This window comes from Solea solea, chromosome 11 (assembly GCF_958295425.1).
Source record: "Solea solea chromosome 11, fSolSol10.1, whole genome shotgun sequence".
Lineage (NCBI taxonomy): Eukaryota > Metazoa > Chordata > Actinopteri > Pleuronectiformes > Soleidae > Solea > Solea solea.
Genome location: NC_081144.1, coordinates 27,473,282 through 27,495,842, shown reverse-complemented (window position 1 = coordinate 27,495,842; position 22,561 = coordinate 27,473,282). Strand labels below are relative to the sequence as shown.

At 42.9% G+C, this 22,561-nt stretch overlaps 1 protein-coding gene across 1 annotated transcript in view; it reads left to right on the top strand.

Moving 5' to 3' along the window:
• The first annotated feature begins 1,692 nt into the window (after positions 1 to 1,692).
• Positions 1,693 to 22,561, top strand: part of LOC131468260 (uncharacterized) — a 66,484-nt gene continuing 45,615 nt past the window's right edge. The window contains exon 1 of the mRNA XM_058642312.1: positions 1,693 to 2,027. The gene's annotated coding sequence lies outside the window, so the exon portion shown is untranslated. The remainder of the gene's footprint in view (positions 2,028 to 22,561) is intronic.

Genomic DNA, 22,561 nt, shown 5'->3' with positions numbered 1-22,561 from the left:
ACTTTTATATGTAAAATCAATTATTTTAAAAATCTGCAAATATGTGACATATTTGCCTGGAAGGACTTTACAGTCTGTGCAGAGAGGGACGTCTGTCCTTAGAGGCTAAACGCTGCCCTCTACAGTTCAGAGTCCTGAATCATAGTCCAAGTCTGACTGTTGATTTAAAGAGGCCATAGCATGGTCCTATCTCACTTCTATGTGAGAAAAACGGACAGACAGGCAGCGGTCGCTCAGTGGTGGAGCAAGTCGTCTTTCAACTCGAAGGTTGTGGGTTTGATTCCTGGTACTGCTCGTCTACATGGGACACTTAACTCCATGTTCTGACAGTCTGTGAATGCTATGAAATATGAGCGATGGAAAAACTGTAGTTTAAAGCATTGATGAGTGCTGTGTAAATACAAACCATGTGCATGTACAGAAACAAGCTCAGCAGATTAAAACAAGAGGAAAGCAAAGACGACAGAGGACAGAACAGGAGCATCAACACTATTAACTTCATCATCTCGTCCTCATGTGACCCTCAGAAAAGGACAAGCTGCTGATAAAGGATGGATGAAGATAATACTAACATTACCAGTCATGAGAAGTGGTGCTGTCAGGGAAACATGTGAAATAAAAATAAAAAACGAGAGACAGAGAGAAAGAGATGAAGAGCACAAACTAGAGTTATTGTCATACAAAGTGTTAAAGTTTTCAGTTGAACTTTAAATATAGGAAGTATGTGATGCTGATCCAAAGCTTGGCTCCACAGTATGAGTTTTCAGAGATGGCCACATGCCTTAAAAATGTCAGCGTTTGTTGGTGTGTGTGTTGGGTTGGAGGCAGCTGAGAGAGGGAAGTAAAAACATGTTCACTGTCATGCACTTTCTCCTTGTGTTCCCATTGTGTGTGTACATATATATATATATATATACATATATATATATATACATATATGTATATATATATGTTTATATATATATATATATACATGTAGATAAGACAGTCTTCTTTAATTTTTCCAATTGTCCTCATCATTGGTGTTGTTCTCACACTCGCCGCTTGAGGACGCTTTTCATTGAACGGGTGATTTTACAGGTGCGTCAAGCTGGGCATAATTCTGGAAACAACCGGAAATCAGTTAGTTTTTCTTCAAAACAAAAGCATATCGTTATAACGGATATATGACGTTATATGTGAAGTTTGGTAACGTTTGTACACAAAAACAAAAGACATTTTAGCAAGAGTCACTTTGTTTTGACAGAAAATGAAAACTGTGCTTGGATGCTAAACAATATTCCACATTTCTTAATTGGTGAAATGGGTTAAGCTTTACTCAAAAGGTTCAACTTATAACTGGGTTGTGTATAGACACTGAGATGAGCCCATGTAAGTCCTCTGTCATGCTGAGTCCTTATCTGTCAACAAACCCACCAAACAACCAGAAAACTGTGTCACAAAGTCTTTTCAATCATGTGACATTGTTCTGTAATCACGTTTGTCTCTTTTAAAGGTTTGTTCAACTATTTTTAAGTGTATGTAATGAATGAATGTGGATGTGGCTCACACATGAATATGTTCTACACCAATTCAAATTGTAATACTGATCGTAGGGTTTTATTTTGAAAGAGTTGGGCGGAAACTAAATTGGCCAGTGTATGTATGTGTCTGTGTGTGTGTGTGTGTGTGTGTGTGTGTGTGTGTGTCACATGGTGCTGTGGAGCTGATGGGAGTCGAGGAGACGGAGGCAGCAGCAGGAGGCGCTTCAGCATCATCATCACCCTCATCATCATCATCACCATCAACATCCTCTCACACAGGAATCACTTCAGCTCCACACACACACACACACACACACAGCACAGGACAGTGGCAGCGGCAGCAGTTCTATCTGTTCACGTGACAGAGGAAGAGTGGACGGAGGCGCGAGGAGGCTGAACAATGATAGTGAGGATCGCGGCTCGCGCTGTCCCAGGAGAACTCATCTGAAGAGCTGTGAGCTGTGAGACAGCGGGATGCTGCTCTAACGCACCGGGGAGGAGACGGTGAGTAAACCCAACACGCCCGCACCTCTCTCCCTCTCTCTCTCTCTCTCTCTCTCCCTCGGTTACGCGCAGCCCTGCATTGACAGTCCCTGGGTCCGCTCCTCGGAAATCCTCGGCCCACTTGTCCGATTAATCATTTATGAGCCTCACTTGTTTGGTCCTGTGCGGAAAGTTGTCGCGTGCGTGTGGAAATGGTGGCTCCTCAGTGCGCGCGCCATGCGTCAGTGACGCGCAGCAGCGGTGTTCAGTTCTGTGTGAAGTCTGGTCCACACCGTGTTCCTTTCAAAGTTGAGATCAGGGTGAACATGCATCAGCAGCAGCAGCAGCAGCAGCAGCAGCGTCATCAGCAGCAGCAGCAGCAGCATCAGCAGCAGCAGCAGCAGCAGCATTATCAGAGTCGCTCTGCCCTCACATCATTCATCCACTCATCCACAGAGGGCGTGTGTTGTCCCGCAGTGCTTCACATCAGTTAGTGTCTCATTTCCTGGTTTTGATATTTGATAATAGACTTCCTGTAGTATACATGGCTTCATATCAAAACAAGCACGTTTACATCAATATCTTTATGGTGATATCATGTTGGAATATTGTGTTATAGTTCTGAGGTCATGAGGCCCCCATGCACTGAGCAGTGGTGTTTTCCTCTTGACCAGATGAGACGGCCCTGCCTGAGAGGGCAGTACAATCACTTCACAGTCCATAAATCATGCATATTTGGGGATTAGGTGAATTGGACACTCTAAATCAGGGGTGTCAAACATACGGCCCGGGGGCCAGAACCGGCCCGCCAGAGGGTCCAATCCGGCCCACAGGATGAATTTGTTAAAATTTCACACTACGATTACAATCTAAACGTAATGTCAAATACAATATTTTTCTCTTCCAGATACCTGTGACTAAATGTTTGTGCCTTTTTAGATCCAGTGTGATGTGTAAATAGTACATTTAGGCACGATATTGTTGAAATTGCACTTATATTTCTCAAGAAATTTCATGTTTTGTAAAAATATCTTCATTAAATGTAAAACAAAGGAGAAAAAAGCAAGGAGTTCTTGTTGTTCATAGGTTATTATGCTATTATTTTACAATTTTACTAGTCTGGCCCACTTGAGATCAAATTGTGCTGTATGTGGCCCCTGAACAAAAATGAGTTTGACACCCCTGCTCTAAATGGACTGTAGGTGTGAGTGTGAGAGTGAATGGTTGTTTGTCTCTATGTGTGGCCCTGGTGATCAGAGTGTGCGTGTGTCTCTGATGATGTTTCTTTGGACAAATGTTACCGTATTTGCTAGTATCACAAAATCTGTGACACTATTTACCTATTTTACATTAGATTAGATTAGATTAGATTAGGTGGGGAAATGTACTTGTTACAGCAGCAGAGTTGAGAGCAGACAGTCTTCGTGCCTCTGTGCAGCCGAGGGAGGAGACGAAAGTCACGCGCTGGTGAAAGGAGACGGTTAGCAGTTTCCCTTCTTCTGTCATCAGACATTTACACCAAGAGGCTCAATGCTGCCCTCTACAGTTCAGAGTCCTGAATCATAGTCCAAGTCTGACTGTTGATTTAAAGCGGCCATAGCATGGTCCTCACTTCTATGTGAGATATGGAGGTGTACTTACAAACATGAAGTGGTTTTTATGGTCAAAAACGTCTCAAATGTCTCATCACTGACGCTCTCGTCAGACCAAAACCACACCCACAGAACACGGACTGTCTTGTGATTGGCCAGTTACCTGGAAGTGACGTCATTGGCACGTCAGCTCTCAGACCCGCAGCTCCGCCTCTGGAAAGACGGATGCACCGCGAGCAATGATCAAAACATTGAGTAATGCTGTAATCCCTGACACATTTGATCCAGAGTCTGACCCAGAGACAGTGACACTGTGACAGTGAAAGACTGCTGCAGGACGCCTGGTGCTTGGATAACGTTGTGGTTACTGAGATGATAAACACACATGCAAATGAAGCAAGAGCGTAGCATGTAGCTTAGCGTGTAGCTTAGCGTGTAGCCAGCTATCGCTAATGATACGCTCAGCAGCTACAACGAGAGTAGGGCTCTTTAACTGTGGTCAGATATTCTGCTCGTGTGTATTTACGGTTTAATGCAAAGTAACATTCTAGTTTGCTTTGAGTTTTTCTTGACTTTTCCCAGTAGGTGATATAGTTTTCCTTTTGTTTGGTGATCATTTGGTTGGGCCAGATAGTTTGGGGGGTGTTTTGAGGCAGGGGAGGGTTGTTGGTGGTCAGCCTCCGGACCAGCTGGCTGAGGCCACTCCTCTCTATGTTGCTCTCTTGGCTTTGCCAGGCTTGGTGGTGATCAGAGGCGGGGTCACAAGTTTGGAGGTGTTTATAGAATGAGATGGCTCTTTTCTGGATGTCAATAAGGAGCGGGAACTGGTCCTCTCTCTCTGTCTCTCTGTCTCTGTCTCTCTCTCTGTCTGTCTCTCTCTGTGTCTGTCTCTGTCTCTCTCTCTCTCTGTCTGTCTCTCTCTGTCTCTCTCTGTCTCTCTCTCTGTCTGTCTCTCTCTGTGTCTCTCTCTGTCTGTCTCTCTCTGTGTCTGTCTCTGTCTCTCTCTCTCTGTCTCTCTCTCTCTGTCTGTCTCTGTCTCTGTCTCTCTCTCTCTGTCTCTCTCTGTCTCTCTCTCTCTGTCTCTGTCTCTCTCTCACCTGTAAGTGAGATTCTTCCTGCTGTGCAGCTGCATGTGTGTGTGTGTGTGTGTGAGTGGCGCTGCATGTAGATGAATGGACCTCAGAGGGTTTGTACCTTTATTACAGTATTTATTACAATGGTTGTGTTGACGTGGTGTCTCCTGCCTTATTGAGGAGCGATGCCCTGATTGACAGCACGTTCCTTCACGATCTGTCATTTCAACTCGATCATGTTGCTTCTGTATTTTTTAAACCATAAACAGGAGAATGGACAAGAGTTTATTTAAATGAAATGATGATGAATTTGGTTATGGCTGTGACATGTGTGATAGTGTAGTGAGTCTCTGGAGGAAGTTCTGTGTGTGTTCTTTTAAAAATTCAATGTCCCCAATAAAACTACTATTTCCCAAGGTATTGTAGATTTAAACTCCAGTATGATGCTGGCATGTTAAAGTTATAATGAACAGATGTGTAAGATACACTTTACATATTATACTACAGTTTAGCCATTCACCCATTCACTCACACGTTCATACGGTGCATCTATGTGCAGCACATTTTCTGTAACGTTCAGGCAACAGCAACATTTCCTCAGATACATGATGTCACTACTGTATTACACAACCACTCCCTACAAGAGCACTCTGTTGTTTGGTGTATTTCACATTTATGATCAAGGCTGTGGCTCCGGTTTGAATCCTGGTCTATGATGTTGTCGGCCCACACACTTCTCTACAGGAGCTCCTCTACAAACTGACCAGAAACATCTCTCGGTACAGCCTGTGTGCCTCTTTTCTCTCCTGAGGCATTTGCTCCAATATTCTCCTTGTGTACGTATTAAACATCAAGTCTGTCAGTCTGCAGGCGTGGGGCCGAGTCAGCCATCAGTGCAGGGTGACACAACTGTGAGATGGCCCCCACAGGGCATAGGACACGTCCACAAGTCCTGCTGCTCAATGTAGGCACTCCTCAAACTGGTGTAGGGAGGATTTTAGCCTCAAAGATTTACACAATCATCACATTTACATAGTCCAACCCCCTCCTGGTCTAAGCTGTCAGTGACATCTGATATCTGTTCGCCCACAGCACAGAAACCATTGTAATAGTTTGAACAATGGTTATCAATAACAGGACTAGGGACCCTGAGGGTTCTATGAAGAGGTCCCAGAGGGTTCCCAGAGAAAAATAAAGTGAATATAAACATAAATTTCAAGAAACAAGAAGTAATATACTTCAGAGTTAGAAAGATCAAATATATATCAAATAAATAAAAGTTTGTTTAAGTGTCTCTGTGTTGGTGTGGATGGATCAGTCTGTCACTGAATGAGCTGAATGATGATGATGATGTTGCTAACTCTCAGCTAGATGCTAAACCATTAGCATCACAGTCAAAGCTGTGTCATTCACACATTCTTCAAGTTTGTTATTCATATTAACAGCAGACGCTCACATGCTCCTGTTACAGCTTATAATACGATCATGTGATCAACACAAGTCTCCATGTGTGTAACATTTGCATTTTAAAACGACAACACTGAGCTAGCTAATAACAATGTAGCCACATAACGTTCTGAAACACAGCGGATTATTAAAGACACATTTTTAATCCCTGAGTGTGACTTTGAATGAACACTAACGTCACGTTAATGTAAACTCAGCCCATAAGAATTATTTTCATGGCTGGCGTCGTCATCTCAGTAGTACCTCGTTATTCTCATGGCCTGTAACTCTCTTTCGGCTGCTAAAGAATCCGTCAGTTTGTTGTGTATAAACTCTGGAGAACGTTTGCAGCTACACATTGAGGCTTCTTCTTCCGTAGCATAGCAGACGTGATGTGTGTGTATGTGTATATACATATGAACATTTGGCCACCAAAACATTTCAGCCGAAAATTGCCAAAAAAGGCTTTTTCGGTTTTCGGCCAAAAGACTTTTAACACCGAAACATTTTGACCGAAACAGGATGTTGTGATGACGCATGCAAAACCTGTGGCCAGCACGCGCCTGTATATTCCAGAGTCTGTCCAAGATCAGTTTGGAACACCAAGAAAACGGTTCCAACTAAATGTGAGAACACGGTGCAACAGCACCTATTAACGCTGGAAAGTGTCTTTGCTCAAAAGCAAAAACGAAATGTGTCCAAAATAATGTGTCCTTCTATCTCAGCAGTAGGATGTGAATGGCGGCTCCTTCCCAGCCCAATCCATCCCATTCATTCATCATCTATCGCTTTATCCTGAACATGAGGGTCGCAGGGCTGCTGGTGCTAATCCAAGCTGACATAGGGCGAAAGGCTGGGTACATGTGGCCACGACAACACAGATACAAACAACCATTCACTGTCACCTTCAGTCAATTTAGAGTTTCAAATGAACCTCTGCATGTTTGTGGACTGTTGGAGGAAGCAGGAGAAAGGCCACGCACACACTTACTCTTTCATTTTACGTACTAAGCTGTGATAATTATTCACTTTTTGACTCATTGCTAACTATTTTTTGACTTGAGTGATTAAGTTTGAGTATTTTTTCTGAAAATGAAAAAAAGATTCTCTGATATCATCTCCTTACTATAAATGTGTGTATGTTGTCACAATAAGACACAATTAGACATTTGAGGACATCATCATTTTTGAGGTTTGGGAAATACTATTAAAACATATTTGTTTATGAAAAACTAAAGCTGACGTTGAAAGAAACAACTATAAAACTAGAGTTTTTGTGATCAAATATTACAGCTACAGCTTCATGTATGTCATGTATGTCATCAACAAAGGCCAACTATCTTCATGTGGTGTCTTTTATGCTTCTGTGCACTAAAGAAAGAGGTTGGACATGCATTTAAAAAACATCTTCATTTATAGGTGAGTGCACAAGTAGTTTAGTATCTGCCATGTCTCTATGTACTATATACAGTTCACAGAGCACTGTCATTTATGTAATTCATAAGTATTGATTCATGTTTCAGCTGCATTACAACGTTATACAAGAGCAAACACTGTGAACACAGCAACAATGTGCTGTTAATGCACCATTATGTTTAATGTGAGACAATCATAACACAAGAATATGAAATCATGTGCTTGTTCTGAACATCGCAGCAGCGTTATTACATGTTGATAATGGACTCTGCTTCCTCTGCTGCCATTTAGCATCCAGCCATGTGAACAGGGAGTAAATATTGTGCCCGTCCCAAGCCCGGATACATTTCTGCTAAATCAAATATGTTGAGAAGCTGACAGACAAACCAATATTACACTAAATACCATCGTATGTCCCTATTACCATATTATTACCATGTTGTTACTCAAGTATAAAGTAAAGTGTTACAGTTTCAACTGGAGCGAGTGAAGTGAATTACTTCTTTGCCTTGTTGTGTCACATGATTCACATGAATCATGTCGCCCAGCAGAACTGTAGCAGAATTTGCATCTTCTTGCAACTTTGCAATAACCCCATATACGTTGTTTTTTCCTGCAAACTACACATTATAGAAGCCATTGTGATTGATCCCATCCAAGCGCTTTCTCTTAACTTTAGCCTTGAGTGCTGCAGTATATTGTTGTGTATATATATCTATAGATATGTGATGCTTTTAGTCGGGGCTGCTCTGTGGTTAAATTATAGCCTGGCTAACATCAGACTGCATGTCAATCTCATTCTGGAAACGGTGTAGTCACCTCCCATTTTCAAGAGGCGTGACCTGAAGCTGGTGACGCTGAACAATGGTGAACTCCAATCAGAGGCTCAATTATTGCACTTTGGGCATTTTGGGTAATGCGGTAATGTCGTCCTTGACATCACAAGTAAAATGTGTCTCTTTTTTATCTATTTTATCTATCATATATCTATCTATATATAAGAAATGAATGACATCTTCACTTTATGTTATGCTCTATGGTAAAAGGCTGGAAATCATTTGGCCAGCCCACCCAAAATTTGCTGTGTATGTGTTTCTACATGTCCCCATGCCTGTCCAGTCAGGCTCCACCCACGACGGTCAGCTGATTGTGCGACAGATCAGTGTTTCTTCAGTGTCATATCCTCGTTCAAAGCTCGACGTCTTGTTGAGACAAACAACCACAAACCGAGCAGAAAAAAAGAGCGGCTGAATGTCCTCCATTGTTGTCTATTGTGTCGCGCTCAATGTCATCGTTTGTTGTTGCTACAATGTTACGCTACATATCTCACTGATGAGGCCCACACCCCGCCTACCAAGTACTGTTCTCAGTGGAAACACAAGCCTGACTCAGGGCTTTACTGTACCAAACCAAACCGTACCATGATGGAAACACAGCATAAGAACCCTTTCCAGGCTAAGTGGTTACTAATGGTGCATTTCCACCGGCTCTACTCGCCTCGGCACGACACGACACGATTAGGTTGCATCTCCACTACAAAAAAGTACCTACTTAACGTGGGCGGAGTCATCACTGCACGGCTGAGTGAAACTGCGGTGACTTTGTTTTATACGCGACACACTCCCACACACACACACGAGTGACAAGTGACTTTACACCAGACTTCTGTAGATGTTGGAGATTAACCCACGTTTTTGGGATTGTTAAGTAGTTAATTTATTTCGGCTTGATTTCTGTCCACACGTCTCCGGAGTACAGCCTCGTACTCCACAGACTACAGCGGCAGCGGTCTGTGGCTCGCGATCAGCGGCCAGCAGTCTGACCAATCATCGCATAGTACCTGCTTTTAAGCACGCTTGGAACCTCGTCTGAGCAGGTACTAAAAATAGTACCTGGTACCAGGTACTAGGCTAGTGGAAACGCTACTTAAACCGTGCCGTGGCGAGGCGAGGAGGGTAGAGCCGGTGGAAATGCGCCATAAGTGGCCATGGGCCTGAAATGCGAATTATGCAGGTCCCATATGGTTTCAGTAACATGGGTCCCACATGGGAGACCACCATGGAAACCACAGACAAACCCGCTTGAGACCCTAACCCCAAACATTGAGTCTAAGTGTGGCTCCACCTTGCACCTTCCTGTATGAGATGCAGGCAGCCGGTGTCACCTTTGCAGCAATAGCTGTGAGTTGGTTCCTTGGACAGTGACACAGGTGACGGTGATGGAACATCATGCTGACATCTGTCACAGATGCACACACACATACATGGACGCAGGAGCATCCATTCCACTCATGAATGAGTGAGACTGTGGGTTGGAGTCTCGGTCTCCTGGGGCTCTGGTGAGGCAGATCCTATATCGATTGTTTTAGTAAGAGAATCCTCAGACTTTAATGGTGCTGCTTAATATAAGAATGGAACGAGAGATCACATCACAGTACACAAGGTAATGCTTTTCTAATGATGTCCTTCATCATTGACATGGACGTTCATATGCAGGGCTGTTTCTATCACACGTCATGCATGTGCTCCTGGAACAGCTGTAGAACAGTAGACTAGAGGAGCAGGGGAGTGAACTCCAGACCGTACTGTACCACAGCTGCCCCCCCATCCACAGCACAGGTGTCATATTGTAAAACAGAGGTCCTGGAATGTCACACACAGTCACATGAAGACAGTGTCTTTGTTTTAAAACTCTCCATGTGGAGTTCAGGCTTTTATAGAGAACAATGGAGATTACAGTTAACAGTTATTACGTTACCAACCAGAGGTAAAGGACAAACGAACAGCGAATCTTCCAGAAAAGTGAGAAAGCATGGACCTCATCACAAACTCGTTCCTGTGAAATATGGTGTAAAAAATGTACACATTCATATATAATATTTACAATAATTAGGATTTCAGAATCGTCATTGAATTGAAGCACGAGCTACAGGTATAAATATAATACAGGTATAGGTAGATTGATGATAAGGTTGCCAACCATTCTGTAAAATATGGATTTGTTCCATATTTGAAAGATAAAAGACGTTGTAAATGTTCCTTATTGACCAGATTACAGAAGATTACAGAAACAAAATTGCACTAATGAAGATGCACTTGGACCCGTAACTTTATTTATATAGCACCTTTGTTAACAGATGTTCCAAAGCGTTTTGTCTGGTAATTGATAGCTCGTGCTTCAAGCTTGCGACGTGTTCACACCTGTGTCAGCATGTTCTCTGTGAGGTCACTATTACACTGTTCATGTTTCCAAAAGTAAAGACAAAAATCTGAAAGTTTTGTCCACAGGGGGAAAGTGTGTGTGTGTGTGTGTGCGTGTGTGTGTGTGTGTGTGCGTGAGCTCCATGTGCATATAACTGCAGGATCACACACAGTAAATCTCCAGATCTTGTTCTTGTTGCAGCAGCGTGGATGCTGTGGTTTATGCACTGACAGTCTGTGTCAAGCCGAGCTTCAGAGAAACTCCGAGCTATTTTAGGAGGCAGCACATTGCATGAAGTGAGGAAGTGACACGACTGTGCCTGAAAACCTTTAGAACGTCTTGATTTAGTGCTTTGCTCCCCGACACCTCTGCAGATTGCATGTCGCCTGCATCAGATAATGAAGAACTCCAGTGAAGCAGCACATCAAAGCTTGAAGACACAAACACACACACACACATTTTTGACTTTTACTAGTTCATGTTTTATTGCAACATTGTGTTTTGAATCAGGGGGAGTGTTATCTCTCCATCAGTGTCAGCTGACCTTTCTCTAACTGACACAAATACAGATGAAGATCACTCTGCTATCATGTGATTTTTAAGAAAATTCAATTTGAATACTCGTCATCTATGAATGCTATTGGTTCTATTGTATTATTTATGTATTCACCTCCACATGAAAGAGATTTCTCTCACACACACACTTTGTCTTTTTTATGTATATTTCGCCATTCGCTAGCATTTTACTTTCATCGCTTTGGAATAATAATCGCTCTAACCTAGTCTTCCACAAACTACATGTATACATATCTAAAGTGCATTAATGATTATGTTTCAATCAAACTTAAACTATTACATATCAACATCACAGTATTCCTGTTTTGAGGAAATGAGGATGATGATAGTGGTCAGGATGAGGCACAAAAATGCTCCTAGATAGGAAAAGGTCATGACTCTTCTTTCATTTTTTCTCTTTCATAGTGCTGATATTCTGGGATGTGCAGGCAGTCTTTGTCCAATAGAGGGATGGGACCTACAAGTGGCTCATTGGGCCAAATTGAGTGGGTCATAGATAAAGACATCTCAAGTCAAGCATTTGTGAAGATGCCACTGATGAATGATCATGATGATGAAAATCAAACCCTGGCTACAGAGTAAGGCTTTTCTCACTTTGAGGACAACAGAGAGACACACAGCACTTCATATATGAAAGCATGAAGCCTTAAAACATGAAGTGGAAAAGGAACACCGTGGACAATCCACTCGTCCATCACAGGGCCACAAACAACTGCCCACTCTCACAATCACACCTATGGCTAATTTAGAGCAGTGGTTCTCAACCGGTGGGGCACTCTCCCGGGGGGGCGCGAGTAGGCTACAGGATGGGAAGGAAGGAAATTACAAACAAAAAAACCCCGAAAATTCCCCCCATGTCGAAATGCAAGTCTTACACCCCGCTCTGGCTTAGAGAGCGAGGAACATAATACCGTTGATTTCATCCAAAAATATTCACCTCATATCTTTTTTTTTTGCTGCTTTAATGTTTTGTAAATTTGTAACTTGTAAATTTACCCTCAGAAATATGTCATGAAACATAAATGATGTCATAACAGATGTCATGCATATGTTTGAGCTCTAGGTCATTTAGTTGTCTGGATTTTCAGGGATCGAGGGTTTAGTGAGAAACGTCTTTGTTAGACATGATGATGTGTGAAAATATCATTTATTGCAACAATTTCATAGATTTTGATGAAGGAAAAAAGAGGACGGATGCATCAACAGTATAACGATCACATACAAACATAAAGAGCATGCCATTAGGTGAATAACAAAGCCGGTGGAGCGTCACATGTTCATGTGAATATGCAGAATCTGACGATGACGGAAATAGACACTGAAGCCACAAACATCCTGAATCGTAGTTTGACCACAGTCTGAGCAGCAGCCTGCAGGCTCTGTGGCCTTTCACAATTCACATGATCAGAAGTGCATGTATTAAAATGCATCAGCTATATTATTATGTCATAGTGAGAAATGAATATAAAAAGAGAAAAACAAAATTCAAAAAAGAATAACATACAATAATCCATTTCAGCTGTAAGCATTACACACAGTGTAGTAGGTGTATATTCATCAACTGTAGCTTTTCCACAGTGTCAGCGGCTGTGAGTGGTTGAATGGATGAGCAGGAGTGGAGGTGTACAGTAGGTGGCCTTGGACATGAAGTGTAAAGAAAGGCAGCATGAGTCACCGAGAGAGGAGTCTGAGTTTGCTCCACAGAGCCGACGCTCTCCATCTGTGCTGTTATGAAAGTCAGAGAGAGGAAGGCCGAGTGATTGTGTGTTCAACTTTCAGAATCCAGCTGCCGCAATGGTTTTTCCATAAGCTGCCGTTGTTGAGGCTAACCTGGCTTTTAGGACCGAATCGAATCGATGGCTGGAGGAGCTGGACTGCCCCTCTGTGTCTGCACAGCGTCGATAACACCGCTCAAACCTTCCAGATGGAAATAGAATATCCTGGGAAGAATTAGACACAGTTTTATGGATTATGCTGTTGAGTTTCTTTGTTTTTAAAATGTTTATGTCACTAGAAAGTCAGATTAAGATTAAAGTCTTATTTTACATGTGAGACCTAAACAGGCCGACTTAACAGCATCATACATACAGTTGGACGACAGCAAAAACATCAGAAAACAACAATGAATAAAGTTAAAGGCAGCAATATTCATGCAAATGCTTATTTTCATAATTGATTCTTTTCTTGATTAAACCTTCAGTTATTTTGTCCACAAAATATAAATCTGAAAATCTAGGAAGCTGAAAGAAATGAAAGAACACTAAAAGCGATGAATCGATTAAACATAATTGATGATTAGGAGTCAATTATTCGATTATTCATTGCAGCCATAAAGTGCTTATAGATTGTAGCTGCAGATTAAAGCAAGTGGAGCCAGCAGTGACCTCAGGTTTCCTCAGTGTTTAGAGTCACTAAACCCCCTCTTCTGAGGATAACTCCGCCCACATCCTGATTTTGCATTTCCATTTAAGCATTTAGCAGACGCTTTTATCCAAAGTGACTTACAAGAAAGGAATAAGCTACACAGAAGAAGTCTTGGAAAGAACTCCACTCGATAGGAACAGTGGACTGATGTGGGGTGAGAGTGCTGAGGTGGATGCAAGTGCAGGAGGGGGGTGGAGGTCGGGTAAGTGCTCGGACAGAAGATGCCCCTGGAAGAGCTTCTTAAAGACTGACGGGGTAACGTGTTCTGGTAACGTGTGGTAGATCATTCCACCAGCGTAGAAGAAGAGTCTGAGAAGAGCCAGACCAGAATCCTTTGATGAACGGGGGTAACATGAGCCTTTAGAAGAGCATTGAAGTCGCTGGGAGCAGACCCGTTGAGCACTTTGTAGGCTAGCATCAATGATGTGAATTTGATCTTGGGCAGCTAAGGGCAGCCAGTGGAGCTCAATGAACAGATAGGTGTCATGATTGAAGACCAGGCACATCTGTAGTGGTGTCACAGCGCAGGGAGATGAGCAGAGCCTGTACTAGGAGCTGGGTCGCCTGTTGACTTAGGTACAGTGGGATTTTTCTTAAACTGAATGGTGCAAAGCGAAAAGACATGATGTGTAAAGGTCAACTGCTCGTCAATCATGACACCCACGTTTCCTGCTGTCCTGGAAGGAGCCAGGTTTAGGCATTTATTTACACATCCTTCATATATGTGGATAGTTCTGGCAGTGTGGTTGATTATGGTAATGACGAGGTGTCCTGATCAAAACCACGTCACAATCTCAATCAAAGATTTAACCAAAAACAAACAGACAAAGATGTTACCCTCCATGCATGATGATGTGTGAGCGGAGCCGTGTGATGACTCTCTGTGACTTCTCTTCTTTTGACTCTTAGTTTCCAATTGACTGCTTAGTGTTCCATTCATGTTGTTAATACATTATTTCAAAGTGACAATAAGGCCTTAGTGTGGCACATTATATCAGTCATGACAATGTGCACAATCAAAACAAGTGTTATCATGACATAAAACCAATGATCCGAGACTAAACTAGACAGAGAAAAATAAAGATCAAAGACATCATGTTAAAGATGTGTTTCTGACTGCTCGCTGTTCTTCATCAAAGTCCATGAATCCGTGTTTTATTAAGTGTTATTTCAGTGTTTTCATTGAATCCCCGCTGGCAGAAAATAAACCAAACACACTGTGCTTTGGCCTTGTTTTTTTATTTAGAGCTTAAGCTTTCACAGAACTGAGGGTCGCATTTGACTTTATGTGGAGTTTTGCAAATAAGTTTACACCCAAACAGGCACAGCAGCAGAAACTGTTGCATACTGAAGCTTGAAGGACGAGGTGCAAGCCTGCAAGTGCAAAAGAGTGACTCACCCAAAACCACAGGGGCATGTGCTTCACAGACAGCATCAGTACGATCATCAAAGAGCCTGTGTCTGTCTGTCTGTCTGTCTGTCTGTCTGTCTGTCTGTCTGTCTCTCTCTCTCTGTCGCTCATTAGCTTGCTTTCAAACACACTCACACACCTGGAGAAACTCCAATTAAAGGGGCGGATTAATAAATTGCTGACACAGAAAGTGAAAGCTGCAATCATGTTGAACTCTGGCTCTATCCTGCAAAAGCCTCAGGGAATGGTTTAAAATAAATCACTCACAGTCTGCCTGCCCTGAAGATGAGAGGAGTGTGTTTGTGTGTGTGTGTCTGTGAATGTGCTGCATGTACATGTGCCGTTGACATGTCTATGGGATGAGAGCCTGATGAAGGGCCACAGTGTGACTGGAAAAATGGAAGTGGCTTCATCTGTACCTGCTCCAATTGGCTCTTTGGAGACGTCCTCGGGGAAATAAGGCCAGCAGCAGCAAAACAAGCGCAGAGAGACTTATGTGTTTGTCCTGTGTTGTGCACGAGGGTCAGAGATTGATGTTAGGAAATGCAACAAATGTGCAGAATCCACAGATAATATGAGATTATGACAAGAATGTGACATGCACTGGTGTGAGTGTCAGGGGATGTGTGTGTGCGTGTGTGTCTGTGTGCGTGTGTGTGTGTCTGTGTGCGTGTGTGTGTGTGTGTGTGTGTCTGTGTGTGTGTGTGTGAGTGTCAGGGGATGTGTATGTACGGTTTGTATGTGTGTGCATGTGTGTGTGTGTGTCTGTGTGTGTCTGTGTGTGTGTGAGTGTCAGGGGATGTGTATGTACGGTTTGTATGTGTGTGCATGTGTGTGTGTGTGTGTGCGTGAGTGTGTGTGTGTTTGTGAGTGTCAGGGATGTATATGTACTAGAGTTGTTCCGATTCCAATACCAGTATCAGAAATGCCTCCGATACTGCCGAAAACGTGGGCATCGGTATCGGCGGGTACTGTAGTCCATGCACCGATCCGATACCACGTAATGTATTAGAGCTCCGTTAGCTCTGACGCAGTTCTTCTTCGCCGCTCTTGAAACAGTTGCGCTGTGCTGTTTTAGAGGCGTGAAGAAGAACTGATCATCTGACACCTGTAGACAAGGAGCTAACGTTAGCTCATCATGTCAGCGGTTTGGCAGTATTTACCAGTTAGCTCCGTTAGCGCTGTTAGCTGCGCTAGCTCCGTCAGTCAAACTGGAGCGGCCCATTCATGAAACGAAAAGAGCAGCTCTACAACTAACCAGCGTACCTGTGTCCTGCGTATGTATGCCTCTGTTTATAAAGTTTAGCGTTACTTCAGAGACTCATTTTAACAATCTGGAGTCATGTAAAAATTATGTCACGCGCGTCTTTTTTCCCGGTCAGTCGTCATGGAAACATGAAGCTCTGCCAGTGCTGCGGTGTTTGGACCAGAGTCAAAACAAACGTACAAGCTGAAATAACATATCACTGGTAAAAATAAATGGTGTCCATTTGCTGTATTCGTTCATGTTTTACAGAGGGTTTAACCTGAGCCAAACCTTACCACCAATGATAATCATATCACAGTCATGCAGGCGTAGTATGATATATTTTTTTTATAACACACTGGTATCGGTATCGGTACTCTGTATCGGCCGATACCCACAGCACAAGTATCGGAATCGGTATCGGGAGGGAAAAAATAGTATCGGAACATCTCTAGTATGTACGGTTTGTATTTGTGAGTGTGAAAATGTGTCCTTGTTTACATGTGTGCATAATGTTTCTCTTTGTGTGCGTGTGTGTGTGCGTGCGTGTGTGTGCGTGCATGTGTGTGTGCGTGTGTGCGTGCGTGTGCGTGCGTGTGTGTGTGTGTGTGTGTGTGTGCGTGCGTGCGTGCGTGTGTGCGTGCGTGTGTGTGTGCGTGCACTGTTTGTTTAAGACTGTGGTGTCAAAGGTGATAAATGTGCTGTAGAGGCAGCAGCACTCAGTCACATCAGTGCACCCTGAGTCAGGCCCTTCACATAAAGCACACAGCGCTGCTCGTTCTCATTCACATTGTTCTTCATGTTTCTTCTTCTGTGCTTTTATGTGGAAATAGAAATAATAATAATAACAACAATAATGACACACTTTATTTATAAAGCACATTTAAGGGTGCTGTAAGTAAAAGAAAAAACAAACATGGCCAATTTTATAAAAGAATAGGTTTTCCACGTTGAAGCTGGTTCTAAACAGATGGTTATGATGACATTTCTGAATGAGGGGAGGTCAGCGCAGTCCCAGTGTTTGGGCTGCTGAATATGGAGGGTTGTGTGGGTCAGGAGAAGGACTTTACATCCAGTTTGGACTGGAAGTTTGTTCGACACGGCAGTGATCACGAGTGGTCAGAGTGTGGGTGTGTGTTGGTGTATTGTAGTTTATTACAAAGATGGAAGATGTGATGTAAAGGATGCTACTGCAGTCGTCTACGGTGAACGTGATGAAGGCATGGATGAGCGTTTTAGCTGCAGGGAAGGACAGTGATGGACAGTGAACTACTCATCAATACAGTATTATGTCATGTTCATATCACGGCAGAGTTTGTTTATGAGTCATTTACATGCACATGTCTACTCTCTTACCAAACAAATGTAAACTACAGCCTAATCCAATCACACACATGTTGTGTACTTGTGTGTGAGACGGGGAGAGAGAAGTGTGTTTCTTACCAGGCTCATGCTCTGTGCTTGAGAGGAAACAGGCATAAACAGTTCAAGCTGAGCAGAATGTTATCATGGAGAAAAGATTCAGGCGACATCTCAGCAGCTGACGATGCCACAGGTGCCACCAGTCAGTCAACCTGTCTGTGACGCTCTGTGAGTAACTAATAAATGTAGAAATATTCTCTTCAATCACCACTAACTCAGGAACAGCTATGAAGCATAACCAGCCCTAGTTAGTGCTTTATTTTATAGTCCTTTATTATGTTGTGTTGACCTCTTTAATATGCTCAGTCCAGTTCTGATGTATTGTTGTAGTCTGGTCATTTATTTATCGTCTCCTGGTTTATCACAGGGCGCTGGAACCCATGCTGACTTAGGGCCAAAGGCGGGGTTCACACAGAGACTCTTTGGTCCTGTGTGAACGCTGCATGAGAGTGTCCAGTTCACCTCTGCATGTTTTAGGGTTGTGGGAGGAAACTTCAGAACCTGCAGACTCCACACAGAGAGCCTCTCGGTCAAACCGGGATTCAGAGCCCGGACCTTCTTGCTTTGAGGCAATTGTGCTGCAGGCTACTCCACCGTGTGGCCCCTTTACTTTATTATAAGTTGTGCTGTATAGTCCCTGATAATATGCTCCAAATAAATGTACTCATATGATGTGGGTACACAGGCTGCACATGTGTTTATGTATAAGCGTATATTGAGCTAAAGAGGTGCACAGTTGGCTCAGAGAGAACATAAGGATACTAATTCCTTCCTGCTTCCACTGTCTTTCCCACTGCCATGTTTATGACGACAGCTCCTTTTCCACCTCTGTGCCCGTGTCCTCTGCATCGTGTTATCTTTTGTCCGAGGACTCCTCATGCACACACACACATTCATACACATGTGGAAGACACACCTCCCCCTCATTTCTTATTGAGGTAAAATGAGTGCAACAGCAACCAGTGATGAATAATTGAGTTTTCTGCCTCCGCACAGAAATAGCAATCTCTCCGCACAAGTGTGAAAACATCACTCGCCACCCATGACCTGGGAACAAGCACCGCCGTGTGTTTCTGTTTGTATGTCTTGAGACATACTGAACATTTTAGTAAAATGCTGAAACTATGTTTATGATGTTAATGCATCTAAACTGAAAGCTCTTGTTTATGCACTGTGTTTTAAAGGTAGGGTGTGTCAGCGTGGAACAGCAGCTTCTACTGCACGACAAACTACAACTCACATCTCATTAAAGCTCTGCCCCCAAAACACCAGCTGTCATTTTCTATAGTGCAACTGCACCTTCTCCACCAGTGTTACGCAACTCGCTCTAACGTCCAGCCAACATCACAACTTCAGCTACATTACAGTGAGGCGACAGAGTTGTCTTTGTCTGTGTTGTCTTTGGGCTGTGAGGACATAAAGACGATTTCATTTTGACTGTTCAGCTTTAACGACACAACGACGGCGAGACAAAGTTCCTTAATGCGTTTCTTCAAAAGAGTTGAGGAAGAAGATACACATCCATCGACCGAGCCTGAGCCAGCTCAGTTCAGACACATTAGCTCACAGGAAGTGGCTGGCAGCCCCGGCCACTTGCTCCACTGTTGGTGTCCTCTGCCGCTCAGGCTGACGCGGGTTTACCCACCGATTTATCTGCAATTGATGAACCACCGTCAAAGCAGCTGTGTGCGCATTTGCTGTTATTACAGCCATTGCAGCTTCAGCACTACCGCACAGCTCAGGAATAACAGCTGCTTGCGTGACTTGTCCATGGTGCTGAAGCTGCAATGATGCACAAACACTTTCACAGTTTACGTTTATATTTATTTGCCGGGTTGTGCAATAAAATGATTCAGTTCCATGCATCGGCTCTCCGTGTAGCTTTGGCTTTATTCTACTTTTACTGTTAGGTGTTAGCCTTTAATCTGGATTATAAGGTGCATCACCTGCATAGCATTCCAATTTAGGGGAAAACCACATTCTTGGGGAGTCAAACACAGGAACAACCCGTGGAGCAAACAGCTTATATACAGCTAATATTGACATTGTGAAGTACTGTCATTAATGCTCTGATTTTAATATGACTACACAGTATAGCTATACACTATAGTCGTAGATGATCATTTCAGAATATCCATCCTTACAAGCAGCTTGGCCTGCACCCACGCTCTCTTTGCTCATCGAAAGATGGCAACAGTGATATTATGTTGTTCTGAGGTGAGAAACACCAAATCATTTGAAAAGCGACATGTAGAATGATTTCTGGTTCAACACCAGGAACAGGCATGAGTGTTTGATTATTTGCTTGATTTAAAAGTTATAAAAACAAATTTAGTTTTAGTGTACTTCATGTGTGACGGCAGAGGTGATGAAATTTACAAGATTTCTTGAATGCATCTCGAAGCTGCTCCACTGGGAACCCTGCATCACTTTCAGTTTAGAATAACAAGAGACTATAGAAATCACACAGGTAACAGGAAATGGCATATATTAAAAGATCAATATAGATATCGGCTGTTTCAGATCAGAATCTGTATGAATCAGAAAATCTATTGTTTTCAGAACTTTCAGGGATGGAACGCTTACCTCGGATCATCTGTCGCCTATGAAGCGAACGCATGTGTCCATGCTCATATCCTGTAGGAGGAGCTTCCATACAAAACATTATTACTACACCACTTTTAAATGAGATCCAACAATCAGCGACCACATTTTAAATAAAGTGTTAACTGTAACAGTAGCTGATCTAATCCTTATAACTAGTATTGGTATGGCTCGGGCTTTTGCATTGAGTCTTTGTTTACATGTGGGTGACTCCTGGGAGCTGTCTGCAGCAGTCAGAATGGTGACATGACAAAGGATCACAGCAAACTGACAAATAAGACCAAATCTGACAGCCGAATCCTCAGGGTGGTTCCACGGTGTGACAGCAGCTCCTCCAGCAGAGGAGCAAGTGCCCTTCACAGCAGCATCACTCATTTATGCAATTTCAAAGTCCTACAGGAACGACAATGCAAGGAGTAATGAACCTGCCATCGCTAGTCACTTACGAAACAGACAGATCATTTTATGCAACATAGTGGAAATGAAGGTATAGCGATGGTAGTGCAGCACAGTGGTATAGAGGGTAAACACACACATCCATCACAGTGAAAACAGAGGTCTGCTCTAAATGTGACCATTTCATCTTTTGCTAACATTAAAGATCTGGTTTGTGTGCATGTTTGACAGCCTGCCACCATCATAGGTGAAGATGAATGTGTGAGGTTAAATCTGGGCCAGTCATCTTTTCCATCTGATGTCCCCTGATGGACAGCACCAGCAACTGCCAGCATACAGTCCCAGTCATTATGAAGAGAGGTGACATACGAGCTGGGCATTGAAAAGGTTAACACACTAAGAATACAATAATTCTCGTTTCTGGCAGGCTGAACATAGAGAGTTGTAGCGCTGCCCCCACAGGACAAAATCTTCTTATAATTTCTGGCAGGCTGTTAGTAAAAAGAAAAACACTTTGTTTGTTCAAAGGTCAATAACAAATTAAATGAATAGCTCTTCACACCTGGGACGAGAATTGTGGGCCTAGGTCAGAGACAATGGGAGGAACAGATAACCAAACACCAGAGAATGAGATATCTTCAAGTTCAGTAAAATCAGTAAAAATGTGGTGACCAGTGACAGGAGAACCAGGAAATCAGCAGATGCTTGATGAAGGAATTGGAAGCAGGTGTGCTCCTACCGCAGGTGACCTGATAGCATGCTAAGATGAGTGCAGGGGAAAAGGAGGAGATGTAGGCGGAGCATGACACAGTAATTCCCATCATGAATATATCATATATGTCTGCCATAGTGTTGATACAGAAGCAACATGTGAGACTGAAACGCCTCTATGACACTAGCACAGAGATTGAACCACATTTCTGCATCTGTCTCATTCCTTTTGTTCTCTCTAGTCCTTGTCTGTCTCTCTCTAGTCCTTGTCTGTCTCTCTCTAGTCCTTGTCTGTCTCTCTCTAGTCCTTGTCTCTCTCTCTCTCCCACTTCTTTTTTGTTGCTAGTTGGGGGATTAGGAGGGTTTCTTCAAATTGGCACACAGATGAATAATGCATCTAAATCAGCACTGGCAGAGTTGCAGTTGGATGCAGTCTGTCTGTCTGTCTGTCTGTCTGTCTGTCTCTGTATTACAAAGGGAGTTCACAGTACTTCACAGGAGGAAAAAAACATTTTTATTACTTGTTACACAGTTTCCCGGGTGTGCTTTAACACTGTTAAAAGAACGTCCTGGTGTATTGTAGCGTCATTATGAGGACATCCTGGTGTGTTTTAATATTGTTAGGAGGACATACTGGTGTGTTTTAATATTGTTATGAGGACATCCTGGTGTGTTTAAATATTGTTATGAGGACATACTGGTGTGTTTTAATATTGTTATGAGGACATACTGGTATGTTTTAATAATGTTATGAGGACATCCTGATGTGTTTTAATATTGTTATGAGGACATACTGGTGTGTTTTAGCTGTTATGAGGACATCCTGGTGTGTTTTTATATTGTTGTGGGGACATACTGGTGTGTTTTAGCTGTTATGAGGACATACTGGTGTGTTTTAATATTGTTATGAGGACATACTGGTGTGTTTTAATATTGTTATGAGGACATACTGGTGTGTTTTAGCTGTTATGAGGACATACTGGTGTGTTTTAATATTGTTATGAGGAGATACTGGTGTGTTTTAGCTGTTATGAGGA